The following is a 12,652-nucleotide window of genomic DNA, read 5'->3' on the forward strand; positions in this document are numbered from 1 at the left end:
GAGGAATATCTGAAAAAAGGGATTTCTGGTTTCCTCTTTCATGTTACTGCCTAGATTACCCTGATATTATATCATCGTCTCTGTCCTCACTGCTCTGTTTTCTTTGCATTCCGCATTGAGATGGCTGAGAGCGTCATGACGCGGCAGGGCCAGAACCAGAGGCGTGGAATGACCTGGGATTCAGGAGGTTGAAGTACGAGGGCAGACTGAAAATGTCAGGGTGTGGGGGCTGGAGGACAGGACAGGTAAGTTCAGATCACAGCACTGCGGGGTTTACTTGTCTCTGCGCTGGTCTTCAATAAACGGGCTCCTGAATCGGCTACAGTGATGCCTGGTTCTGTGGCTTTAGACTCACTATCGAGCACTTCAGTTCAATATGTTATGTGCTGACTTTTGTTGTCTGCAAGATCTGTTTCTTTTTTCTGCACATCGGGTGTTTGACGGTCTTCTTTCTTTAAGAAGTTCTATGAAATTTCTTTGTTTAGTGGCTGCCTGTATGGAGACGAGTCTCAAGGTTGAATGCAGTATATATACATTGATAATAAATGTACTTTAAACTTCTGAACGTCGATGCTGTCGAGTTATAAAAGCTTTCCATTCCTCGAGCTTTCTACGAATAGTTGCTATATTCTGTGCCCCTTCTTTTGTTTTGCCTCATCCTCCCTTTAAAATACTTCTTCTTCGGGATGTATCTATCCTGCGCCTTCTGAATTTCTTGCAAAAGGCGTAGCATTGACGCAGAGGTACAACGGTACCTAAAGGTGTCGAGACAGGTAAATAGAATGAAGGTATTCAGTGGGATACCTGTCGTTTCTGGAAAGTACTGAACAGAACTCTTGGAAGGACTTACTGAAACATTAATTGTTTGAAAAGCTTGAAAAGTGTATACTTCTGGTGTCACACTACCGAAGATGTTTAATTGCTCTGGAGATTCATCAGAATGTATGGGATGGGCTGAGGTACAAGGAGAGACCGCATTGGTGGGAACAATGTTCTCCTGGAGCATCCAACGTTGAGAGGTGATCTTAAAGAAGACAAGGATCATGAGGTGCATCGATAATATAAATGGAGACCGCCTTTTCAAGCACCAGGGGACGGTTGTAAAACTCAAGGGGATAGATTTTACGTAAGAGAAGAAAGACTAAAAGGGGACATTTTATCCACAGACAATGATGGGGATGTGGAAGGAGCGACTATAGAAAGTGGTATGGTTGAGTGCAGCTAGAGGGTTTAAAGGATATCTTTACAGGCTAATGGATAGTACCTGATCACAGGGTTATGGGCTAAACGCAGGCAAATGGCGTGAACTCAAGTGGGCATGGACCATCTGGAAGGAACCACACTTGCTGTTCATTGGTATTCTGTGATTCCAGACAGAGGCCTGAATAACAAGGAGAGTTTTAAGAAGAAGAGTGTGAGGTTTAGAGGGGATCTGAGGAATAATTGCCTCAGAAGGTTACCATCAGGAACATAATGACGGAGGACATGTTGCAGGCAGGTATTTAAAGACCATCTCTTTGAGCATTTGAATCACCAAGGCAGAGAAGGCAATAGACCAAACGCTGAATTGGAGAAGGCAAATAACTGGGATATAATGATGAGCTGAAATCCCTGTTTCATTACTTATACGCCGGTTTCTTAGCTGTTACACAGGCCTTTTGATCATAGTTAAAGACTGTGAAGTTTTATGAGCTTTTTTTTTTTATTTAGACGCCTTGTGCAGGTGCCGGTGGGCAAGTTATACACGGGTTTCTGAGATAGAGATTGGGATCCCACAAGACAGTATTTATTATTTCTTATTATAATTAATACTATTTTCTCTAAGATAGGTACAGGGGTGGGGAAATCACTACTTAGATGATGGAGTTTTAAGGATTGGAGTTAGAAATGTCAATTTAACTGTATATAGGATGCCATTAGCAATTAATTAGTTGGCTAATCGATGGACAAGCTCTCAGTGGCAAAAAAATAAAGTCGAGTGATTTATAAACAGGATTAATAGAAGACGTGTCAGTGGTGAGAAGTGGCAGGTGGATGCACAATGAGCTGACATGGAAGCACCGTATCATAAACTAATTGATAAATATGAAGGAGCAATAAATATTCTCGGTGTCTCTGTGGATATTCTTCGGGAGCGACATGAAAATCTCTGCTGACCATTTACATCTGTTTCATTATATCATGTCTTGATTCTGTGGCTCATGGATCAGCTTCATCTCCAACTTTCAAATGTTTGGCTGTGATACAAGCACAGGCTTTAAGATTCTGTTGTGGTGCAGTAAGGCCGTCTCCTGTTTCCGGTTTACTGATTGATTTTGCGGAGATTGACTTTAATGTTAATGTACTGGATTAATTTGAAGGAGCAAAGAAATGATCATCCTGTTAGAGGTGTGTCGGAGGGCTGTTGGGAACATCACAAGAAGAGTGTTATAGTTTTGGGTGCTTGGGTTCTTCTTACACTGGGAATGTGGGTTCGTTGAATTATGCAATATGTTCCACTGTGGCATTCCCGGTAACCCCAACTTGTTTTTTTTAATGCCTTTATTGATTTTGGGGCACACGATTTAATAAAGTCTCAGGATTTTGTTATGCCTGAGAATCTGTTAGTTCATTGGTATATTAAGGAAATTTATTGTGATATGTTAACCATTTTACAGAAGGATCAAAATATAATTTAACTGGACTGTTGGTGTGGCTGTTTTTGTGCCCAGATTACAGGTAACGATAAAGAAACAAGATTGACCGATTTCTGGAGAACAACATTCTCGATGTCCGCAGGGAACAGGGAGAACCCAGAGGGTTCGATGGCGTGGTCCAGTGTCTCCTCCGTCAACCAGGGATCCACAAAGCACAAAACGTTACTTTATTTTGTTTCCCGCAGGTGAGAGATTCTGGCTATCAGTTCACACAGCTTGTTGTCCAGGGACTGTGTTCTAATCACGCTGGGAATATGGATTTGTTGGATTATGCAATGTGTCCCACTGTCGCGTTCTTGGTAACCCCACATACTTTTTCTCAAGCTTTTAGTTTATTTTAGGATACACAACTTAATGAGGGCTCAGGATAAGGTTCTGCTTGACAATCTTAGTTCGTCAGTATATTGTGGAAAATTATTATCATATGTTAAACATTGCTGCAGAAGAATCAAAAGATAACTTAACCGGGATGATGGTGTGGCCGTTTTTTGTTCATGAATTACAAGTAACGATAAAGAAACAATTTACCAACCATTTATCAGTATACATAGTAGAATTTGTTTCCATCATTTTAGGCTTTTGTTCATGTAAAGTTGCCATTTGTTCAGATGCCTGTTCGGTTTTGATGAGTCTTAAAACAGGTAGTTCTTGCAGTAGGACAGATTTACTGTTGAAATCTACTCAAACATTATTTCATACGCAGAGTATTGGTTTATATTTCCACTTCTTATGGGTCCCTGCACACTGCGGATCAGTAACAAAAGCTGTTAAAATTCCAAATAGCACATCAGAAATTGAGGGGTTGTTGGATTAATAATTAAATCAAGATTGGTGGGATAAAGGGCATCAATGGAGACACCTTTACAGAATACATACTTGTTTATGGAAGTTTGTGGATGACACAAGAAGGTAAGGAATTACATTGACACGCCTTAGAATTTGACACACTATGCTTAATTACTGTATGCCTTTGTTCGTGTTGGGAAGCATCATTCTGGGTATGTAGATCTCATTTTAAAAATGTCAATAATTTTAATTTAACTCACTCTATCGTGTTTTGTTACGTACAATCTATAGGACTTTTCGGGGGGTAACTTAGGTTTCATTTGAAAAAGGAAGCAGTGAGGATTTTCTGTCCCAATTCTCTACACCACACTCCAGTCCAGTTCGTGTCCGGAATGCAGCTTTAAATTGGAGTGTCCGCCGTTGTTTATACAAACCCCGCCCTCGTTCTCCACGTCAGCCAATTATTCAAAGAGAAGGCGGAGACTGGTGATTGACAATGGATTAGCCAACCAGCATCCGGCTAGACCGTCGTCATCAAAGTGGTCCTGACGAAGGGTCTCGCACTGAAATGTTGCTTCCCGACTTGCTGAGTTCCTCCATCTTGTTTGTACGTGTCGACTAGATCTCCGCCACTTTCTGGCAACGTCGGGCTGCGAGTTCGGTGGGCGGGAACGGGAATTGATGGGCATATCTGCAGACCAATGGTCGAGCGGTATTCACGAGTAATTCTGTGACTGCCATTTGACAGATCCAATGAGATACCGAGTTTCCAGGCTGGTGTTCTGCCGCGTCCCACACACACACACTCGTATCCTCCCGCAACTGCCGGTCGGTGGGACAATCCGCCCGGGAATAAACATAGAAACCTCCGGCACAAAACAGGAGGTTGCTGTGCCGAACATGTCCTCACCTTGGAAACACCTGGGAGATGAGGCGGTGAATGTGAGGAGCTGGAGCCCGGACCGGAGACACTGCGGCCGCCTCTGCCGTGTGCTCAGGACGCGGCTTTATTAATGAACTGAAGCCCCGAGGTGACCGGATATTTCACCGGCTCATCACCTGATAACGTCTGACCGGCGCAATGCCCACGGTGAGAGATTGTGATTACATTAATGAGTTAATATTTAGACCATATGTGGTCTGTCCGAACAAAGGTGACTGATCAATTGAATATGCTGCCACTGTAAATCTGCTTTGAGACTCTTCACAGCACCAAATTAACAGACTCTCCCACATGCACATTAGATGCACCCAGAGCAAGAATCATTCATTTCAACCGGTTCTCAAAATATCTGCCTCCAACTTGAAAAAAAATGGCAAGAACAGAGGTCGAAGTTAAGGTTGCATTTATTATTAAACAATATGCCAATGAAACAACCTCGAGATTCAAAACACATCAAAATCCAACGGGATTCCCATATCTGCAAATCTGTGTGCACTGCCACATCTGTGCACTTCCGCAAACCCCAACTCAGGGTCCGTCCCCCCCCCCCCCCCCCAATCAGTGTGCATCGACAAATCCATGCTGATCCCAAACCTGCCGGCACCCCGAAATCCACGCACATACACATATCTGTGCGCACCCGAAAATCGCTGACTTCCCACATGCACATTAGATGATCATAGAGCAAGAATGATTTCAAACACTTCTCAAAACAGCTGCCTCCACCTCAAACCTAATGGCAAGAACAAAGTTGAAATTTCAAAGTGCATTTGTTCTTGAAGTTTCTATAACTGATAAGGCCTTAAGATTCATTACACCCCTAAATCGAAGGATTCCCCAAATCCGTGTGCAACCCCAAATCCGCTGAGACACCCAAATCTGTGCACAGCCCTAAATACTCCCAAATCCCCGTACACCCTCAAATGCCCAGAGCAGTGTGCACCCCCAAATTCACCGACACTCCAAAATCCATATTCACCAACATGCCCTGAAACCTTCGTACATTTGCAAATCAAAGTGCAGACCCATGTCCATGTGAACCCCCAAACCCGCTGACATCCCCACAAGCACACCAGATTATCCCAGAGCAAGAATCATTTCAAACAGTTCACAAAATAGCTGCCTCCATCTTAAAACGTTGAAAATGCAAACTGCATTCATTTTTAAAGTATTTCTGTATGTCTGAATCTCTGTGTGTTCATATGTGTCCGTCTATGTGTCTGTCCGTCTCTTTGTGCGTCTGTGTGTGTTTGTGTCAGAGACCAGTTCGCAGACGGCGCTCGGTCTTTGTCGTGACGGCGTAGCTACTGAGAACACACGGCTATCCCATCTACTCCACTTTCCCTCCCACCCCCCCCCCGCCTATTTTGTAGCACACAAAAAGGGAACAAACTGGCCTCTCCCGGAAACCACACCCCTTCGTCTTCTGAGAGAACATTGCTGCTTTCCAAACAATGAAGAATTACACAACATCTATAATTCACTGTGTAAGTCAACCGTCATCACAGTGCGGGGTGGGGGATGTGGGGACGGGGGGGGGGGGTGGTGAGGAAACAGGCGACAGAAAAGGGGGAGGGGAGTGTGGAGGAAAGAGATTGAGGCTATATATATTTAGTCTCTCTCTCTCTCCTCCACACTCCCCTCCCCCGCCTCTTCTGTAGCACACAAAAAGGGAACAAACTGGCCTCTCCCGGAAACCACACCCCTTCGTCTTCTGAGAGAACATTGCTGCTTTCCAAACAATGAAGAATTACACAACATCTATAATTCACTGTGTAAGTCAACCGTCATCACAGTGCGGGGTGGGGGATGTGGGGACGGGGGGGGGGGGGTGGTGAGGAAACAGGCGACAGAAAAGGGGGAAGATTACGGAGGAATGTGTGGAGGAAAGAGTGGGGCAGTGTGGATGAGAATGGATGAAGAGAGGAGGACAGGGAGAAAGAGATTGAGGCTATATATATTTAGTCTCTCCCTCTCTCCTCCACACTCCCCTCCCCCGCCTCTTCTGTAGCACACGAAAAGGGAACAAACTGGCCTCTCCCGGAAACCACACCCCTTCGTCTTCTGAGAGAACATTGCTGCTTTCCAAACAACGAAGAATTACACAACATTTATAATTCACTGTGCGAGTCAACCGTCATCACAGTGCGGGTTGGTGGATGTGCGGATGGGTGTGTGGCGGGGAAACGGGTGACAGAAAAGGGGGAAGATTACGGAGGAATGTGTGGAGGAAACAGTGGGGCAGTGTGGCTGAGAATGGATGAAGAGAGGAGGACAGGGAGAAAGAGATTGAGGCTATATATATTTAGTCTCTCCCTCTCTCCTCCACACTCCCCTCCCCCGCCTCTTCTGTAGCACACAAAAAGGGAACAAACTGGCCTCTCCCGGAAACCACACCCCTTCGTCTTCTGAGAAAACATTGTCACTGTCCAAACAACGAAGAATTGCACAACATCAGACAATTCACTGTGCGAGTCAATCGTCATCACAGTGCGGGGTGGGGGACGTGGGGACGGGTGGGTGCTCGGGAAAACGAGCTGCAGTAAAGGAGGAATTGGGGTGAGGGTGAGAGGTAGGGGAAGCGTTCGGTAGAAAGGGTGAAAGAGATTATAAGGGGAGAAGAAGGGGAGTGAGTGACTGAGTGGGTAGGGTAGGGAGGAATGTGCTGAGAACAAGGGTGTGTCAGTGGGGAAGGGAACAGATGAAGAGAGGAGAGAGAGAGTGTGTGTGGAAGAGAAGGAAATAGGTGAGGTGGGAGGAGGAAGAGAGAATGAGGGAGTGGGAGACAAGAGATGGAGAGAAAGAGACAGTGAGGAAATGGGGAAGCAGAGGTGGCAAAAGTGGGAAGGGGTGAAAATGGGGGCAGGAATGTGGGGAGAGTTTGAGCCAAAGAGGAGGAAAAAGATATTTTACAACTTTACAATCCCTGGCTCTGATTGCCACACTTTGACCATGGATGTCCAGTATCAATTTACTTCTGTCCCCAGCAGGAAATCCTGAAAGCACATCGTTTGCTTCCCGACAACAGCCCCCACCAATTCCCTTTCATCGACACTTTAAATGGAGTCAGAGAGCACTTTTACAAACAAACAAACACTTTTTCCCACTTAGTCCGTACCGAATTATTATTTTGCCGAGTCCCATAACCGCAGCTGGACCATCGCACTCAATACCCCTGATCCAAACTTTTCTACAATGAAATCCATAACTTCTACTGGCAGCTGTTCCTCATCCTCACCACCCTCTGAGTTAAGGAGATCCCACTCAGGTTCCTCTTAAATATTTCACCTTTCACCCTTAAACTGCAACTTCCAGTTCCCATCTCACCCAACCTCAGAGGAAAAATCCTGCCTCCATTTACCCTGTGAACAACACTCATAACGTTATATAAATCTGCAAAATCCCCCTTCATTTTCCAAAACTAAAGGCAATAAAGTCCTTACCTTTTACTAAAGCTCAAGTCCTCAAGTCCCAGCAAACGTATTGTAAATTTCTCTGCACTCTTTGTATTTTGTTGATAATTTTCCTTCAGGCCGGTAACAAAAACTACACACAATACTCCAGATTAGGCCTGACCAACGTCTTATACAACTTCAACATAACATCTCATCTCCTGTAGTCAGTACTTTGATTTATGAAGTCCAATGTGCCAAAAGCTCTCATTTCGACTCTATGTACCTGTGACGCCACTTTCAAGTCATTATGTATCTGTGTTCCCAGATCCCTCTCTTCTACCGACTCCTCAGGACCCGACTGCTCACCGTGTCTTCATGCACCCGAAATCAATGCACACCGCAAATCCAGTCCTTTGAATATGAAACAATGTTTGATGAGTTTCCAGCAGTAAATCTGACCTACTGCGAGAATGACCTGTTTTAAGACTCTTGAAAACCGAAAGGGAATCTGAACAAATTACAACTTTGCATGGAAAAAATTCCTCACCCACTGTAAGCACGAATTGATGACAAGCGATTCTGTTGTAAATCCTGATAAATAGCTTGTAGGTCGTTTCTTTATCGTTACCAATAATTCACGCATAAGACAGCAACATCTACAATCCCAGTGAAATTATATTTTGATCCTCTGGAAAATGGTTAAACTTTGGCAATAATTTCCTTAATGTACACTGAACCAACAAATTCTCAGACTTCATTAAATCGTGTATTCTATAATCAAATAAAGGCATTGACAGAAACAAGGTGGGGTTACCAAGAACACGACAGTGGGATGTTTTGCATAACCCAACAAGCACATATTTCAAGCATGATAAGAACCCAGGCAACGAAAACTAAAAACAAACTAACCTGTCAAGCCAAACGACAAAATAATCCTGCACAGGAATAAAAATTAAAATGTGCAGGTTTCCTGAACAGATATAACATCGGAAGAATCTGACCAATCAGAAATAAACTGCTGAAAGTGTTGGCCATGTAAAATCAGGCTTCTTGCATTTCACTTCAATATTTCAATCCCATTACATATCTTCACAAGTAGACTGGGATGCAGAAACCCCCACAAATCAGAGCTTCATTTACAGCTTCCCACAAAGCACCAGTTACACCAAGATACCTTTCTGCAGCTTTCACAACAATTTTAATTTCCTCAGTAGGGTGAGATGCCTTAGCAGTACAATTCACCACATTAGTCATAAACATCACAAACTTCATTTTATCAAGCAGTGAGGTGTCTTTCATGAGAGAACTGTGATGACGACATATATCCACTGACGTCACAGTCTGTTCTCTGAGTGGGATCACTTTATCCAGTTTACCTGCTCTGCTTGCTGTACTTGCCCTTGAACAGGCCCTTCTGCTCACTGTGTTGTTCTGAACCAATTGACCTGGTCACTTAATGCCTTACTAAACCAATCCGTTCTGCCTAAACAAGGAACACATCCCTCCATTCTCCTCACATTCACGTGGTATCTAATAGCCTCTTTCACATCTGTCTCCACCACCCCTGACATTCACTCCAGACACCCACCACGTTGGGAATGAAAAATGAAACTTGAAACACAAATCTCCTTCAAACATCCTGAGTCAGGTTTTTAAAATCATTGTCTTTTCTAATTGTGTTCTTTTTTTCAACAGCAGCTATGCAGAGAAAAGATACAAAATGCACTAAATCACAAAATACTTCAGTAGTGCAAAAAGGTCCAATGAGGATGTGTTCCCCCTTTCTCCTGAAGTGCATGCCCTCTGGCATTGTACATTTCCTCCTTAGAGAAAAAATCCCGGCTCTCCACTCTGTCTGTGTCTCTCACATTCCTGTAAACGTCTGTCGGACCTCCCTCAGCCTCTGCCACTCCGGAGAAAATTCCCCGAGATTGTCCGGTGTCTCTTTATTCAGGCAGCATCCTGTTAAGCCTCTTCCACTCACCATCCAAAACCTCCGCATTATTCCTCTCTTCGAATGCAATTCTCCAGATGGAATTAAACTAGAGATTTATACAACTGCAACATAACTGCCTGACAATGGAACCACTATCTGGGAGTTATGAACTCGGATTCCAAGATCCCCCAGTAGATCAACACAGTCCAATCTCATTGAAACCTACCGAATGTTGAAAGGACTGGGTAAGGTGGATGTGGAGAATGTATTTCCTGTGGTGGGGCACAGCCACAAAGTTGAGGAGCCACCTTTTCAAACAGAGGTAAGCAGCTTATTTTTTTTTTATTAGCCAAGGTGTATTGGATCTGTGGAATTCTCTGCCACAGACTGCGGCGGAGGCCGAGTGTGTGGGTATATTCAAGGTGGAAGTTGATCGTTTCCTGATCGGGCAGGGCATCAAAGGATACGGCGGGAGGTCAGATATCTGGAATTGAGTGCGATCTGGGATCAGCCATGATGGAAAGGTGGCTGACTCAATGGGCTGAATGGCCTAATTCTGTTCCTATGCCTTATGGACTTATGAACAGAAGCCCCCTCAATCATGATGAATCTCCTCTGCACTCTTCCAGCACAAAACATCCTTTGTGCAGAATGCTAAGCGGAACTGAATGTAACTTTTCAAGTACGTTGTCAAGCCAGGCAGCATCTGTTGAGGGGAATAGAGTCGATGGCTGGGACAGAACCGATCCCTTACGGCACTAACACAGGCCATTCGGCCCAACCTTTCCATGCTGTCCTCATGTCCATTTAAACTAATCCCTCTGCCTGTCTTTGACACAGAACACAGAAATCTACAGCACATTACAGGCTCTTCAGCCCACAATGTTGTAACCTACTCTAGAGACTGCCTCGGATTTCCTGATCGTATAACCCTCTATGTTTCTAAGCTCCATGAACCTATGTAAGAGTCTCTGGGAAAATGCCTCTGGTTATCCACATGGTCAAAGCCTCTCATCATCTTATACACCTAAATCAGGTCACCTCTCATCCTCCGTCACTACAAGAAGGAAAGGCCAAGTTCACTCAATCTATTCTCATAAGGCTGCTCTCCAATCCAAGAGCAACATCCTTGTAAATCTACTCTACACTCTCTATAGTATCCACATCCTTCCTGTAGTGAGGCCACCAGAACTGAACACAGGACTCCCAAGTGGGGTCCAACTAAGCCCACAGCCCTGCCGTGTTGGGGTACAATTACTTATGCACAGGTTAGGAGAAATATCGCTTCAACATCACCTCACAGCTCTTGAACTCAATCCCACGGTTGATGAAGGCCATCACACCAGACGCCTTCCTAACAACACTGCCAACCTCCACAGCAGCTTTGAGTGTCGTATGGATACGGACCCCAAGATCTCTCTGACCCTCCACACTGCCAAGAGTCTTATCATTAATATTATATTCTGTGTTCGAATTTGACCTGCAGAAATGAACTTCTTCAGCTGTGTTGAACTCCATCTGCCACTTCCCAGTTCTGCATCCGAAGCGAGGAAATAGATTGCTGAGCCTCTGGCTAGGATCATTATGTCCTCAGTGTCCACGAGAATGGTACCGGAGGGAGGCAAATGTTGTCCCCTTGTACAAAAAGGGTATTAGGGATAGTCCGGATAATTATAGACCATTGAGCCTTACATCTGTGGTGGGAAAGCTGTTGGAAAAGATTCACAAAGATAGGATCTATTGGCATTTAAAGAATCATGGTCTGATCAGTGACAGTCAGCATGGCTTTCTGAAGGGCAGATTGTGTCTAACAAGCCTGATGGAGTTCTTTTAGGAGGTGACCAGCCATATAGATGAGGGTCGTGCAGTGGATGTAATCTACATGGATTTTAGTAATGCATTTGATAAGGTTCCACACGGCAGGCTTATACCGAAGTCAGAAGGCATGGGATCCAGGGATGTTTGACCAGGTGGATTCAGAATTGGCTTGCCTGCAGAAAGCAGAGAGTTGTGCTGGACGGTGTACATTCGGATTGTGACTAGTGGTGTCCCACCAGATCAATTCTGGGATCCCTATTTTTCGTGATTTTTATTAATGACCTGGATGTGGGGGTAGAAGGATGGGTTGGCAAGTTTGCAGAAGACACAAAGATTGGTGGTGTTGTGGATAGTGCTAAGGAATGTCAACGATTGCAGCGAGACATTGATAGGATGCAGGAGAGGGCTGAGAAGTGGCAGATAGAGTTCAACCTGGAGAAGTGTGAGGTGGTACACTTTGGAAGGACAAGTTTCAAGGCAGAGTACAAAGTAAATAGTAGGATACTTTGAAGTGTGGAGGAGCAGAGGGATCTGGGGCTACATGTCCACAGATCCCTGAAAGATGCCTCACAGGTAGACAGAGTAGTTAAGAAAGCTTATCGGGTGTTAGCTTTCCTAAGTCGAGGGATAGAGTTTAAGAGTCGTGATGTAATGATGTAGCTCTATAAAACTTTGGTTAGGCCATACTCGGAGTACTCTGTCCAGTTCTGGTCACCTCACTATAAGAAGGATGTGGAAGCATTGGAAAGGGTACAGAGGAGATTTACCAGAATTCTGTCTGGTTTTGACAGTATGCATTATGATCAGATATGAAGGGAGCTCGGGCTTTACTCTCGGGAAAGAAGGAGGATGAGAGGACACATGATAGAGGTATACAAGATATTAAGGGGAATAGATAGAGGCCTGGTCTCCTGTCTGGAGAGAGTTGATGTCTGGAGGATGTGGGTGGGTCGAGGAGCAGATGGCACAGTCTCAGACTGGAGGATGCTCATTTCGAACAGAGACGAGGAGGAATTTCTTTCACCAGGGAATAGTGAATCTGCAGCAGGTAGCTGCGGAGGACAGATAATTGAGTATA

The sequence above is a fragment of the Hypanus sabinus genome, assembly GCF_030144855.1.
Source record: "Hypanus sabinus isolate sHypSab1 chromosome X2 unlocalized genomic scaffold, sHypSab1.hap1 SUPER_X2_unloc_6, whole genome shotgun sequence".
Classification (NCBI taxonomy): Eukaryota; Metazoa; Chordata; class Chondrichthyes; order Myliobatiformes; family Dasyatidae; genus Hypanus; species Hypanus sabinus.